The sequence below is a fragment of the Dioscorea cayenensis genome, chromosome 2 (genome assembly GCF_009730915.1).
Source record: "Dioscorea cayenensis subsp. rotundata cultivar TDr96_F1 chromosome 2, TDr96_F1_v2_PseudoChromosome.rev07_lg8_w22 25.fasta, whole genome shotgun sequence".
NCBI lineage: Eukaryota > Viridiplantae > Streptophyta > Magnoliopsida > Dioscoreales > Dioscoreaceae > Dioscorea > Dioscorea cayenensis.
Window position 1 is genome coordinate 17,180,732 of NC_052472.1, and position 14,989 is coordinate 17,195,720.

A 14,989-nucleotide genomic window follows, 5' to 3' on the forward strand; every position below is an offset into this window, starting at 1 on the left:
GAAGTTACGTATTGCTATCAATAATTTTATTAAAAAATAAATTATAGTTTAATTATAGACGATTAAAAAAAATTCAAATATTGAATCATAAATAAAATAAAAACATGATTTTTAAAGTTTATAATTTTGACTTTTACACTTTAGCCCCTCCATATATATATTATTGTTAATATTAATCTATTATTATAAAGTTAAATTTATGCAAACCCAAGTTGATGTACTATGCAGGTTCACCGTCTCAGACGAGCTACGTAACTGAACCCATCTCAAACCTTTACTTTTTCAAAACTGCGGTTTCTAAGTGTTAATCTAATCGATTATAAGCCCGCTATCAAGCTTTTGAACCCGCCCACAGTCCATTCCGATTCGCTCACAGTCTCTTTTGGCTGAAATGAATAAGGAAATGAAATAACAAATAATATTCTTATTTTGCTGTAAATATGGAAAGACTTCATCCAACTCCTAAGACTTCTCCCATGAAGAAGCTTTAGTTTCGAAGCCCTCAAGTGACGCAGCAAAGACGCGCCCACATTTCAGTGATTTCAAAACTATCTTAATATTTTGTAATTATCTTATCTTTATTAGGTTATTTAGTTTTCAAGTATAATTATCTAGCATAATTATTTTAGCTTTAATTTACTATTTTGTCCCTTAATCTAGACCTCTATAATAACTTGCTTTTAGGGTTTGTAGGATCAGATCAATTGAAATTAATTTTCTTGTTTATTTTATTTTGAGTTTTGAATTTTCCGATTAGAACTCGGGTATCCATCCGCCGCCGTGGTAATAGAGAGAGGATGTCAACCGGTGGCGAGCGAATATGATGGTCTTCGTGGATGGTGACTGATACAGAGCCCCTCTAGGGGATAAAGCGCCAGGACGAATGGAGCTTTTAGCTTTCAGTCGATCCAAGCAACTGGTATGGCGGAAGTACGATCCAACTCCCTAAGACTTATGAAGAAGCTTTAGCTTTGAAGCCTTCAAGTGACGCAAAGATGGTGTCCAATGATTTTAGGATTTTAAAATTATCTTAAATATTTTGTAATTATCTAGCTTTATTAGTTATTTAGTTTTATTTAATTATCTCAGTATTTTTAATTATTTTAGTTTAATTTACGATTACCTTTTGTCCTTAATCTAGACCTCTATAATAACTTCTTGTTTTAGGGTTTCAGGAAAGGGATCAATGAATTGAAATTAATTTTCTCAGTATCTCATTCTATTTTGAGTGCGAATTCTCGGATTAGAACTCGGGTTATCTCGCCGCGTGCGTACTAGAGAGAGAATGTCAAACCGGTGGTGGCGCTATGATGGTCTCGTGGATGGTGATCAAGGCTAGAGCCCCTCTAGTGGGATGTAAAGAGCTCAGTATTCCATCGAGTTTGGAGCAAATCTGGACTGAATCTCGATTTCGCATTTTGATGAGCACTTTGAAGAAATTGCACAATCATCTGGATGCTCACATGCATTGGATCACATGAGACGACGACAACAGAAGGCCAGAAAAGTGGAGTTTGGCATTAGTGGTGTTCTGATCGACGTGACATCAGTCATGCCCCTATTCATAGACACATATGTCTATGATGAAGATTCAGAGGAAGCATGATGATTTGAACCAAAATTGGTTCCGACGTCATTAACCATATATATAAAAGCCAAAGGGTGAGAAATAATTACGGGCTCATTGGAAAGGATGTTGGAGATTTTTGCTAAAGGTGGGTATCCTTGCCTTCAATAGAAGCTGGTCATATATAAAAGAATTTTTATTGGATTAGAAAATTGATGATATCTTCGACCACATGGAGACCTCCCTTCGCAGAAATGTCGATTGCAGCATGCCGCTTGAAAGGTGAGCATCTCGTGATGGTAGGAAACGGATTCATACCCTAAAGACCCACGAAGGTACAGGTCCCTTGTCACGTAACTTAGTACAAGATGAAATATTTATTAAAGAGGGAGTTTCTACCTCCATATTTTGAGCATATCCCTGCTCTAACATCACAATGTATGTACGGCCTATTCATGAATACAACGCAGCACAAAATGAGACTAGTCGAGATAAACAAACCTCCCTTGAGCCGAAGGGCAAAGAAAGTTGGTAAGCAGTATTTAAAGGGTCGAGGCCAAGACTTAGAGATGTAACGCGACATGTTATCCTAACCTTTATTTGAGGTAAAGAATACGGCCCCAAAGGCAAAGTTAATGCAACAAGAACAAGATTGAAGAACTGCGGAAGATTATAAAGCCAGAGTCCAAAGAAGAGTTTGGGAAGATCGTGAGCGATAAGAACTAAAACCAATATAGATGAAACAAGGCGAGAGACGTGGTGATAAAAAAAAGGGAAGGATGTGCCAAAGTAGCGAAGAATAGAAAATCCATATGCCGTCCATCACAGTGTTTCAAATAATCAATCGACACAAGTCAAGTCTGGAATGTTCCTTGAGGAAGACTGTGAACAATGTAGAGAAGATCTAAGAGATTATTTAGAGCCGATGGTGATGAAAAAGACGCATTATGAAGGTAGGCAAGTTTATCTTTTTAAGGTAGATAATGCCAACTCCCAAAAGTCATCAGTTGATTAAAAATAAGGTATTTAATACTATTATTGATGATGGAAATTGTGAAAAGATAATTAAGGAAGCTTTTTAAAACTGAGGAAAAAAATGAAAAAGTTGATTGAAAAAGTGTTGATGAAAAAAAGAAGACCAAAGAAGGATTTCTCGGAGCATCTCAAAGAATCCAAGCTAAAGATGTGGTTATTTTCGAAGAGGGAGAAAAAGAATGCTACTAAATGGAAAATTTTCAAAATCAAGAAATTAAAATTTTGGAATGGTGATGGTTTCCAATCACAAGCTTAATTGCCAAGTTTAAAACTCGAGGTCGAGTTTCTCGCGAGTGTAGGTGAATGACGCAGCGTAGTGTCTAATAATTTTAGGATTTTAAATTATCTTAGGATTTTGTAATTATCTTACCTTTATTAGCTATTTAGTTTTGTTTAATTATCTAAATAAACCTAAATAATTTTCTTAGTTATTTAGTTTTATTAGTTATTTAATGTTAAATAATATTTTTATTCAATTAAATATGGAAGAGGATCCAACTCCTAAGACTTATGAAGAAACTTTAGCTTCAAGCCTTCAAGAGACTATTTCCATTATCACTGTTTATCTTATTTTTAAAAATTATTATTACTAGCATAAACACTTGTGCTTATACTACTAGTTTCATCTAATGATGTGAATTATTAAAAATAAATTTAAAAAACTAAAATCACTTAAGAAAAAGGAAGAACTAACCAACACTAATATTATTAATTAAATTTATTAAAATAATAAGAAATAATATAATATATAAACAATAACAAAAATTCAAATATATATAAAAAAATTAAAAATTAAGTAAAAACACTATCGATTTATTTATTTTATTGTTTCAAAATTAAAAATCAAGAAATAATGTCTTTATCTATATATATATATATATATATGAAAAGTAATAGAAAACAATTAAAAAATAAATTATTAAAATTAATATTATGCGAATTATAAAAAATAAATTTTTAAAAAATAAAATTACTTAAAAAAAAGAAAAACTAACCAAACACTAATATTATCAGATAAATTTAATTAAATAATAACAAATAATATTATATACAAATAATAAAAACAAAAAAAAACATATATAAATATATAAAAACAATAAAAAAAAATTAAAATACAAACACAATATATCTATTTATTTATTTATTTTATTATTTTACAATTAAAATACAACAAGTTAATGTGCTCATAGACCTCTAACGGAGTTTGAATAGATGCATTTACATGCTCCCATGCGTCAAAAAATGAGACCATCATATGTTTCATGAATTACCAATATATTATTATTATTATTATTATTATTTAAATTTAATCAATAATAAAACTTGAAGATAATAAATGGTTTGAGGGCGAGCACAAAATGCTATGGAACTAAAGAAATAGATTGGAACTTGTTCAATTTGTTCTACACATCATATATTTACATATATATTCTGAGGGAGTTAACATAAGCTATAGTAATTTATGTTACATAGCTTATAAACAAGCAAATGATATCTTGGCTGTATTAGTATTTGGGTCTACTGCATAAATAAATGACATCTTGGTATAATATCTAAATTGGTTCCTCTACTTTTCTCCCCTTATTTTTTTTTTTGTCCTTTTACTTAAAAATGCTCACAAATAATCTCTTTATTTTTGAAATGAGCTCATTTAGTCCCTTTGTGCTTGAAAATGACCTAAGTGGGTCCATTTTTGAAAATAGAGATACTAGTTGGGAGTATTTCTGAGTAGAGGGACCAATAAAGAACCAAGAGAAAAATAGATGGACCAATTCAGGTATTAGATAAAGACATGTGTTATAATTAAAAAGCCCACGACACCCTTGACATTTGGCTTATCATCGTTTGTTAAAAAAATTTATAAATAATATATTATACAATGTCTAATTATCTTGGAAAGGAGAAGAGTAAGTAAAAATTATTTATTATTAAAATAAAAATATATTTAAATATTAAAAAAAATGGAGTGAAATTTTTTTCTTAGAAGAAAAAATTGATGAAAGAATGAGGAGGGATGGAAATGGTTAAAAAAAATAACCAAGAGGTAAACTGGCACTTTTAGCAAATGATGTGAGGAGGTCTCAACACCTCCTCACATTTTAAAAGCAAATATAAAACTCTTTGAGGAAACTAACAATTTATGATCAAGTAGGTTAAACGCAAACAAATGATATTTATTATGCAATAGTACTTGATTTTATTGTGAAAAATGAAGATGAGACAATCAATAGGTCTCGAGTTCAAGACTCTTTTTAAAAAAATAATGATAATTGGTTAAATGTTGTGGGTGTAGGCTGGCAATCCAAACTCTTCATCCCTAATTCAAAATGTGCAAATTAACAATTAATTTTATTTTTTATTTTTTTTTAAAAAGGTCGATAAACCACTTCAAATAAACTGAAAAGAGCAAACACAGTACAAAACAACCACAACCAAGGCGACAAAACTGCTCACACCACAAGAAATGATACAAGGGCTACCAAAAACTGACCCCCTGAGGACACAAGGCCATTCTCCAGACCATACATAAAACAAAGACTATCCCGTAGCCAGATCAGGTGTCTCCTTAGTAGCAACATCCTCCTTGGCAGTCGCGTGCCCCTCGAACCAAGAAACTCAAGGTTGCGCCTAACAGTAGCCATGGAATCTTCAAGTTTAACCTTGGCGCTATTGGCAAGAGCATCGAACCACGAGAGCAGCATACGATTAATACTCTGAACAACACATTGAGCAGGAAGTGTTTTAGCATTAAAAATTCTATCATTCCGAGCAAGCTAAATATTCCACACTAACGCCTTGATTACTAAATCCACCAAGATCCTAGAAGCCGGCCTCACGGAGCTCCTCCATTAGACCCAAATACTTCTCATAGATCTTAGAGGCTCAGGTAAAGACAGCATCCTACAGAAGTTGTCCCACACCTCCCGAGCAAACGAGCAATGATGGAACAGAGGATCAACCTACTCAACCCCAGCATGACAAAACACACATGTGGCCGTCAGTAGCTTGTTGCAACGCCTAAGCTCCAAATTTTTTAACGATAGAATCTTATTCTTCCGGACCAGCCAGTTAAAAATGTTGATCTTTTTAGGACAATTGCTTTTCCAAAAGAATTTAGCTATATCGCACCTCAAACCACCATCGTTTGAGAAGTTGTAAAAAGATTTCACCGAGAAAACACCGTTACCGTTAAGTGCCCATCTTTTTTTGTCCTTCTCCTCACGTCGACAAGTCCTCAGTCAGTCCCGGCTAAGAGCGACATCCGCATCCTTACAGAAGGGATGCTTTTCTAGTATGTGACCCATCATATTAAAAAGTTGCGCCATGATGACCGCGATCCCCTAAAAAAAGCTCCGGCGACGCTCATCGGCGCCCTACCATTGAGCCAACGATCTTTCTAGAAAAGGGTTTCCTCTCTCGAGTAGATTTCACTCATAATGCAACATCTTAAAGTAGGGAGAACGCCCAAAACTCCTTTCCAGAAGAATGGCATCCGCCCGCGAACAATGGGGAACAAATTCCAATTCACATTGCCATAGTTAAATTGAATAACCTCAGCCCCTCCCCATTTTGGGTCGTTTGAGAACTTCCACCACCACTTCCCCAAAGGTGCATGATTAAAATTATGTAAGTCAAGGATCCCCCAACCACCTTGATCCCTAGGGCGGCACAAAGTTTTCCAACGCACAAGTCTACAACCCGTATTTTCAATGTCAAGCCCCGACTACAAAAAATCCCTTTTGACACGATCAATAGCTTTAATGACCCAAGTAGGTAATTTGAAAATCGACATCCAATATGTGGGAATTATATAAAGCACAGAGTTCACTAATGTCAATCGACCCCCAATCGAGAGATGCCTACTCTTCCACGCAGACAGACGCCGTCTCACTTTAGCGATAATCCCCTCCCAATCTTGTTTGTGTGGCCTTCAGGCAGAAATTGGGAGGCCCAAGTACATTACAGGGAGCATCCCTGTCGCGCAATAAAATATTGATGCCGTCGCCACATCCGGCCAAACCCTCTGACTGACCGAGTACAAACAAGTCTTGGAAAAGTTTGCATGAAGACCAAACATTCCTTCTAAAAGGTATAATATAAGTTTCACAATTCTGAGATCCTCTAAGCCACCCGAAGTCATAACCAGAAGATCATCCGCACAGTGAAGATTGCATCTACTCCGATAAGGGCCGAGCAGCACCCCAACCAAAATCTTTGAATCCAACACATGGTTAAACATTGTACTAAGCACATCCATTACCAAAAAAAAATAACAAAGGAGAAAGAGGGTCTCCCTGTCTCAACCCTCCGCGATAACGAATATAGCCGTTTGGCGCTCCGTTAACTAGCACATTAGCCTTAGTGGAGGAGAGAATATTATCCATCCAACCCAGCCACCTAGACCCAAACTCCCTAGCAGCAAGGAGTTCCAATAAGAATTCCCAATCCACCAAATCAAAAGGCTTCGCAAAATCTACCTTCAAAATGTACCCAGGGATCCTTCTTTTTTTTTTCATGCTAAAAATAAGCTTCTCCACGATTGCCACATTATCCAGGATGCAATGACCCTTCAAGAAGGCAGATTGAGAACTATCCACCAAATCATCCATCAACTTGGAAATTATTTTAAGCGAAGAGTTGATAAGGCTGATAGGTCTGTAATCCCCCGGGTTTTCAAGTGACTCAACCTTAGGAATTAGCATAATATTTGCCCAGTTAATCCGTTCCAGATTAGCCCTGCCAAAATAAAAGTCCTCACAAAGCTTAAAGATGTCCTCCTTGACCTTCTCCCAAAATTGTTTAAAAAAGTGCATTGGAAACCCATTCAGGCCTGGAGCTTTGTCCCCACCTAATCTAAAAACAACGTCTTTAATCTCAGCCATTGTAAAAGGTCGCTCTAGATTATTTAGTTCCATCGGTTGTTTGCGTGCCAAGAGAATGGAAAGATCCACTTTGAATCTCGAAGATCGTTTACTGCCGAATTGCTGTCAGAAACGAGAAACAAAAATCCTACCAATATTTTTAGGGTCGACAAGTAAAGTCCCACCTTGTCTAATTCGGGAATCGATTCAGACATTTTCTTCCATTCGCCACCGTGTGGAAATATTTCGTGTTACCATCACCTTCCTTCAACCACTGCAGCCTAGATATTTGCCTCCAATAGATTTCCTCTTATTTATGAATAGACTCCAACGATTGCAAAAGATGGTTTTCAAGAGCAACTTCGGAAGGTGCAAGACTCCTAGACTCCTTAATAATGTCCAGACTCTCCACTTCTTGTAACAAATTCAATTTTTTGAGTTTGACAGATCCAAAGCTAAGCTTTGCCCGTTTCCTTAGACGTTCTCTAAGCCATGATAGCTTTTTAGAAACCACAAACTCGCCACAATCAATAAGAGTCGTCTCCTCTCACCATTGTTGAACCAGTTCCTTAAACCCCTTCGCCGTGAACCACATTAACTCAAACCTGAATAACCTCGGCCTTGAGTAATGCCTCCCAACTTCAAGCCGAATAGGAACATGATTAGATCCCAACCTCGGAAGGGTATTCTGCAACAATCGAGGATACTTATCCATCCAAGGGCAATTAACAAAAAATCTATCAAGTTTCACCGAGATGGGCGGCACCTGTCCACTTGTCTAAGAGAACCTTCTACCCATCGTCAATGGTTCACACAGACAAAGATTCAATAAGAACTGGTCAGCTACGCGAATCTCCTGAAGATTAAGTGCTCTTGAGGATTTATCCTCAATAGAAAAGGTGGCGTTGAAATCCCCACAAATAATCCAAGGGATCAACCCCCCCGGTGCCCCCGCCCCCCGCGGGAACTTCGTTGCTCCTCCCAAAAACTAAGTTTAAGGGCCCTCGCATTAGGCCCATACAGCATACTGCACCTCCAGTGGAAATTGTCCCGCTTATCGAAGAATCCACATTAAGACTAAAAGCCCCCACCTTTTCTAACTTTCCCATGAGAATGGCACCATTCCACCCAACAATCAGCATGATGGAGAGCTAAGACAAATTGGTCTAGCTTAAAACCACCGATCTCCCTCCAAACAATTGGCGAAATTGCTTCTAGTTTGGATTCTTGTAAACAACACACCTCAGCATGATGGAGAGCTAAGAAATCTTTAAGAAGAAATCTTTTCTCCGGTCTACCCAGCCCCTTAACATTCCAAGAGATAATATTCATAAACACACTTCCAAAATGCGGACCTCAAAACAAGTCTCTGCATCCCCCGACACAGGGGTTAATCGTGCTACTTCTAGCGAACGAATACTATTTAAACAATCATTAGTAGACTCAGAGAACACAATGCCACATGCATTACAGTAGTTAGCAAGTTGTGCATTAGACTAATCGGAAAAAAAAGAGGTTTGGAGTTTGTGCCTTCCGAGGTCCCTACTTGATGTTGTTTCTTCTTTGCTGATCTAGGCGACTCTCGAAGAAAGCCTGCCTCTACAATAATTCTTGACAATGGATTCTTCTGTCTTTAACTTCTCCTGGGGCCCTTAGGTTAATCAGAATCCCCCGTCGAGCTATTCCCCATGAGGCCCCAGGCATCGGTGCCCATGATTTCTTTCAAATTCGATCACGAGTCATTCGAGTCCCCTCCAAATTTGAAGATAATTTATCAGCTGATTGCGAATCGAACAGCTCTGTTTCGCTAGGCACACCATCTGATACAACTTTTGGGCTTACTATAACAGGGAAGAGAGCCCACACCCCAGCTAAAAATTGCCAAGTCAAACCTACTTGCGGAGTCAAAACTGGTTGCACAGAAACATCACCAAAATTTATACTCCTTGAGGAAGAAGAAGCAAAATCCGCTAGCCCAACCACCAAATTTTGGTCCAAACCCGGATTTAGATGATCCCCCACCCGATGCAAGCCCAAATCTCGGCCCAAAGACGGCCTAATTCCAGAATGAATTGATCCAACAACCTCACAAAGCAAGATTGGATCCTCAGAATGAAAATCACCTTGGCCCAGGCCCATCTGATGGCCCAACACTTCTGCAACCGGATCCTACACAAGCCCATCAGGCCCAATAGTGGCACCAACCACCTTCAACGAACCACTTTGGCTCAATCTTGTCTCCAGATTGACACGAGCCGCCTTCAAGTTATCCTGGTCCACCATCACTGGGTGAGAAGCAACCACAGACCCGACATCCTTGAACCCGACTGCACTAGCCCCGACAACCTAGGACCCAATAGCCCCAGACCCAGCCTCCTCGAACTCGACAGCCTTCGCAGCGCTCTTTTCCACCTTGGGCGTGGCACGTGTCTTACTTACATCAGCACCATGCGACGACGACGTTCGAACCCTCTAGCATTCGACACGTCGTTCCATCAAGCCAATCATCTTCATCCTGTTACCTTCACTCCTTTTGTCTTGCTCGAAAGTTCGCGCCATCCCATCTGGCCAACATGGACCATCGGTCCGATCCTGAACTGCCACATGCCAGGGTCCTCCTTGCGACTGTCCACCGTGGGAGCTTAGCTCAACCGGCGGACACATCTTCTGAAGATCTTCCTGGTTCTCACCTTGGGAGCAATGCTCCACCAACGATGATTATGATTGAAGCTCACTCCCTGCCCCTCTGATGTCCACTGGGCGTCTCTACAGGATGGTAACCCCGCCACCTCTCACCGGCAGAGCCCCACCACCTTCCCGCAACACCTCCGACCCATCAACACCAGAGCCAAACCTCTTCTCTTCCCCCACCCATGCATCCGATGCCGTGATACCCATAGGTTTCTTACCTTTATCAGCCTTCGACACCGAATGTGTAAACCGGGAAACCACCGATATCCCACCAACAGCTTCAGCACCTTCCTACAAGACATACCTCCTAGCTTCAAGGTTGAACCATGGAAGAACCCCTCGCTCCTCAACAATCAAGACCTGATATCTTCTCATACCAAAAGAGAAGTCCAGCTCAAGCGATAAAGCTACCCTACGTCTCCGTCGAATCAGGACCGTCAGGAACCTCTTATGAGGCTCAGATATCTTCGAGAGGGTAATAAGCTTCCCCACATATCTCAGCACACCTTCGATAACCTCCCAACACCACCCATGGAGAGGAAGATTCCAGATACTCACCCACTGACCCTCTCTATCCGCCCGACCCAAATCCCCGAGTTCCGCTATCTAGTGTATTAGGTTCAAGGTGCACTTCCCATCCTTCGTCAATGCCTCAAACGTTCAAAACTTCACCACCTCCCTCACAGCTTCTCTGCTCTCGAAAGGTAAGATGAAGAAAGCCTCAGTCAGCGGCATAACAGGTCCCGCCAGCTTGGTAGTAAGAACGAAGGGAAAAACATCTACCACGCTCTCTCCTCATTGACATAACCTCCAACCAGAGATAGGACAACAACCTTGGCCAGCTCTTCTCTCAGTTCATAACTTTCCGATGATAGGGACAGTGAAAGAGATGCTTTGTTCACCGCCAACTGTGGCACCACCACATTCAAATCATCTCCCTACAATGTCTGGGGGTTCGACCCAGCCTCAGTGGGCCTCATCTCGTCCCTCTCCAGATAAGTAGCAGCCTTCTTACTTCCCACCAGCTTAGACCTCACATGAATTCTCCTTCATCTTGGGCTTCTCCTATCTTCCACCGGGACACCCTAGCGACTACGTGACCAACCCCCGAGCAACAAAGGCAAACAACTTGGTGTCGGCTCTGCGAGTTGAGTGGGAAGTTCGAAAAGAACCTACCCTGACGCTCCTTCACGAGGGGACCGAGGTCGCTTTGCCCCTACCTTTACAGTCTGGTCCTTACTATGGCTGATTCCCCGCATCAAGTTCGAAGACCGCTCTTCCGACGAAGGCGAGCTAGCAACCTGGGCGTATGTCCGTCCTTTCTAATGAACAACTTCTCCACCTGTACCTTTCTCCTTCCTCAGCATCTCCGCTAGCTCGTGGTCTTTCTTACTGGCCGGCCGATTATCATCATATTCGCCCCAGAGATTCCCCAGCAAACTCCGCTTCTCCTTCCTCAGCATCGCCCCCCAAAGATAATATCCTTAGTGATTCATTTTCTCTAAAACATGTTCATGAACAGCAAACTCCGCTTCAACAATTATTTTTTAATCCGCACGTACACCCCTCATGTAAATAGTGCTAGTCACTTTCTTAAAATAAAATAAAATAAAAGTTTATGGTGAGGTTAAAGACAAAATAAAACACTTAGAGGAAAATTAATAGTTTATGATCCGGTCTTAGAATGTGGATGTTTAGGTTGTGGCTATGAACAATCATTTAAGAACAACAAGGGTTGATAATGTGACAACTACATTATTGTAGATTTTTTTAAAGAAAATAATAAATGTTGTTAGTTATTGGATAAACAAATATGAAAATGCACTAAAAGATCTTCTAAATATAAATCCTTCTACCATGTAATTTTGGAGGGAAGAAAAAATGCTCCTCACATAGATCTCCCATAGAGGAGAGCTTCAAACTCAAAACCCCTCAAATCTAATACAAGACATGTACTCATGGGCTATACTTCCGTTCCTTTCTTTGCTCTCTGTTTCTGTTAGGTTTTTTAAAAAATGAAAAGAAAAATCAAGGAAAAAAATAAGCTGAAAAGAAGCTGATAGGGCTAGGGGGTGCGTTGAAAAGAAGCTGATATGTAGGGTCGGGTCATCGGGTGCGCGTGGGTAGGTGTGTGTGTGTGTGAGAGAGAGAGAGAGAGAGGTGTGCGCGAGGGTGAAATAAGTGCGACGTTTCAGTTTCTGAAGTCGAATGGACTAGTGCATAGTATGAGGAGAGTATGACAAAATTATTTTTTTACCCCTAATATGCATAAATCCAATTACATAATAATTTAAAAAAAAAAAGATTTTGAATGTTATTATTAAAAATAATAATTATTATAATTAAATATTTAAATTAAATATCTCATTTTAATTATTATTAGTTATAATTATTTTAATTTAATATTTAAATAATTAATTTTTATATAATTAGATCTCAATAAGAGAAAGTGTTACTACACTCTAATTATTATAATTAAGAATTTTAGTCAATAACTTTTATTTAACTAAAATACATGGATGCAAAAGTATAATTTTAATTTAATTAAATATCTTTTATCGGCAAAAATGTCATTTTACTTTTATTATTATAATTATATATAAATAAAAAATATTTTTTATTTTAATTATTATATTTAATTATTTAATTTTATAATTTTATTTAATTAAATAATCAGAGGGGAAAAGTGTCATTTTACTTTTATTATTATAATTATATATAACTATAAAATATTTTTATTTTAATTGTTATATTTAATTATTTAATTTTATAATTTTATTTAATTAAATATTCAGAGGGCAAAAGTGTCATTTTAAAAGTTAATACTATTCATTCCTCCATAAATAGTGTCATTCCCCCCAATTTTGGGGGAATACATATGCCTCTACAGTATCACTATTCATTACCTACATATTTCATTCCCATTCTAATAGTTATCCATCCAAACATGGGTATAAATTACTATTGATAATGATTACCATTCTAATAGTGTTTATTACCTCCATCCAAACACACCCTTAGTATAAATATGGATTTTATATATATAGATATATATATATAGACAAAGAGGTGACAAATTGATCATAACATGGTCTAATTGTCTAAAATTATGGGTTTAGATGATGAAAAAAAGCATCTTGCAAAAAATAAATATATATATATATATATATAATAAAATTAATAGTTCAAAAAATCAAATATAAAATAATTAAGATCCTGGAGTTGATATATTGGCCAGGGACCAAATTCATAATAATTCTATCTTTTAAAAAATAAAGGTTTAAATTCAAAATAATATATATTTATATTAGTAAAAATATTTTACTAAAATTAATGAGAGAAAAAAATGTGTTATCATTGTGAAAAATATTTTTTTTTTATGGAAATAACTAATTCATTGTTAAAGTAAATATAAAAAATAAACAACCAATAAGATCATTATAATAACTTAAAAAATCACTTTAAAAAAACAAAACACATTGTTGATGAGTGAGATAAGACAAAAAAGATATTGTACACAAGAGTGAGATCTGCATCTTAAAAAAATCAGTCTGATGGTAAAAGTTTGCTCAGCTCTTATATATGCACATGATAATTTTCTATAGTTATTGTGAGACTAATTTTAGACTGCCCCGGCTCACAAAGGCATTCCCGGTGGAGGGCCTACATCCTAATCCATATAGGAGCAAATTTCAATAAAAGCACCAATATTGAGCATAACGGTCAGATTTACATTAAAAAAAAAAACCGCTCTAATGAAGAAGTCAGCCCAACTCTTATATGTACATGATAACTCTTCCCTCAGTTGATGTGAGATTAATTTTGGATTGCCTTTGTTATGTCTTGCAACAAGAGAAATAAATACACTGTTTTGAATCTCTCAATTAGTATGCTCTCAACCAAATTCCGTGCCTAAAATCTAACCAAAGAAAATTATTCATGCATACCGTCTTGTATCCATGATAATGTATGTCCCGCAAGTTCCTTCCACATATATTGTTTCATCTTCAAAGCGTATAAATGAGAGATCGAAAAACGAGGGAGATGAAGAGATACGAAGGGAGTACGTGAATTTGCTTATATCTATAAATATAGATGCAAAGGTTGAGTAAAGCGTCATGAATTGACAGCAAGTTTAGCAAGAGTGCTGGAATCTTTCGTCATGAATTGAGAGCAAGTATAGCAAGAGTGTTGGAATCTTTCTTAAAGGTAAGTGAAATCTCATTCTTTTTTAGCTATGGTTTTTATCTAATTTAAATTTTTTCACACACACACACACACATATATATATATATATATAAATTGCATTATTATCTACAGTTTTATTGAGTTCGTTGTTCTCACATTTTAGCGATATTATTTTTAATTAATATCTGAACACTATTTATTTTTTGTAAAAGGAGTAACAAATATAATAAAGTCGTCGATTCACGACAACTTTATCGATCGTTTAAACGTTTATTAATCACTATCACGTGTCACATATGAGACAATTAGAGTTTTACGATTTTCACATCCGACGATTTTTCAAAAGCAAATTTGAGCTAATAAATCTTTTCACTTCTGATTATGAAAGAGAGTGATATCTTCCCATAAAAAAGCCAATAAACAACGAATGAGTTATAATGTCCTAAAGTATTTTACATGATATTATAATGATAATGACACAAAAATTCAATTATGGGTTTTTCAATTAATCCTCTGTCACAATACATTGGCTATAAATATATGTTACCATATCTAAACACTATTAATTAGAGGTTTTTAAAATGATGAAGAAAAACTCTTGTAATTGGTCCACGTGTGCCCTGCGTTCTTCTTACGCCACGGCCAA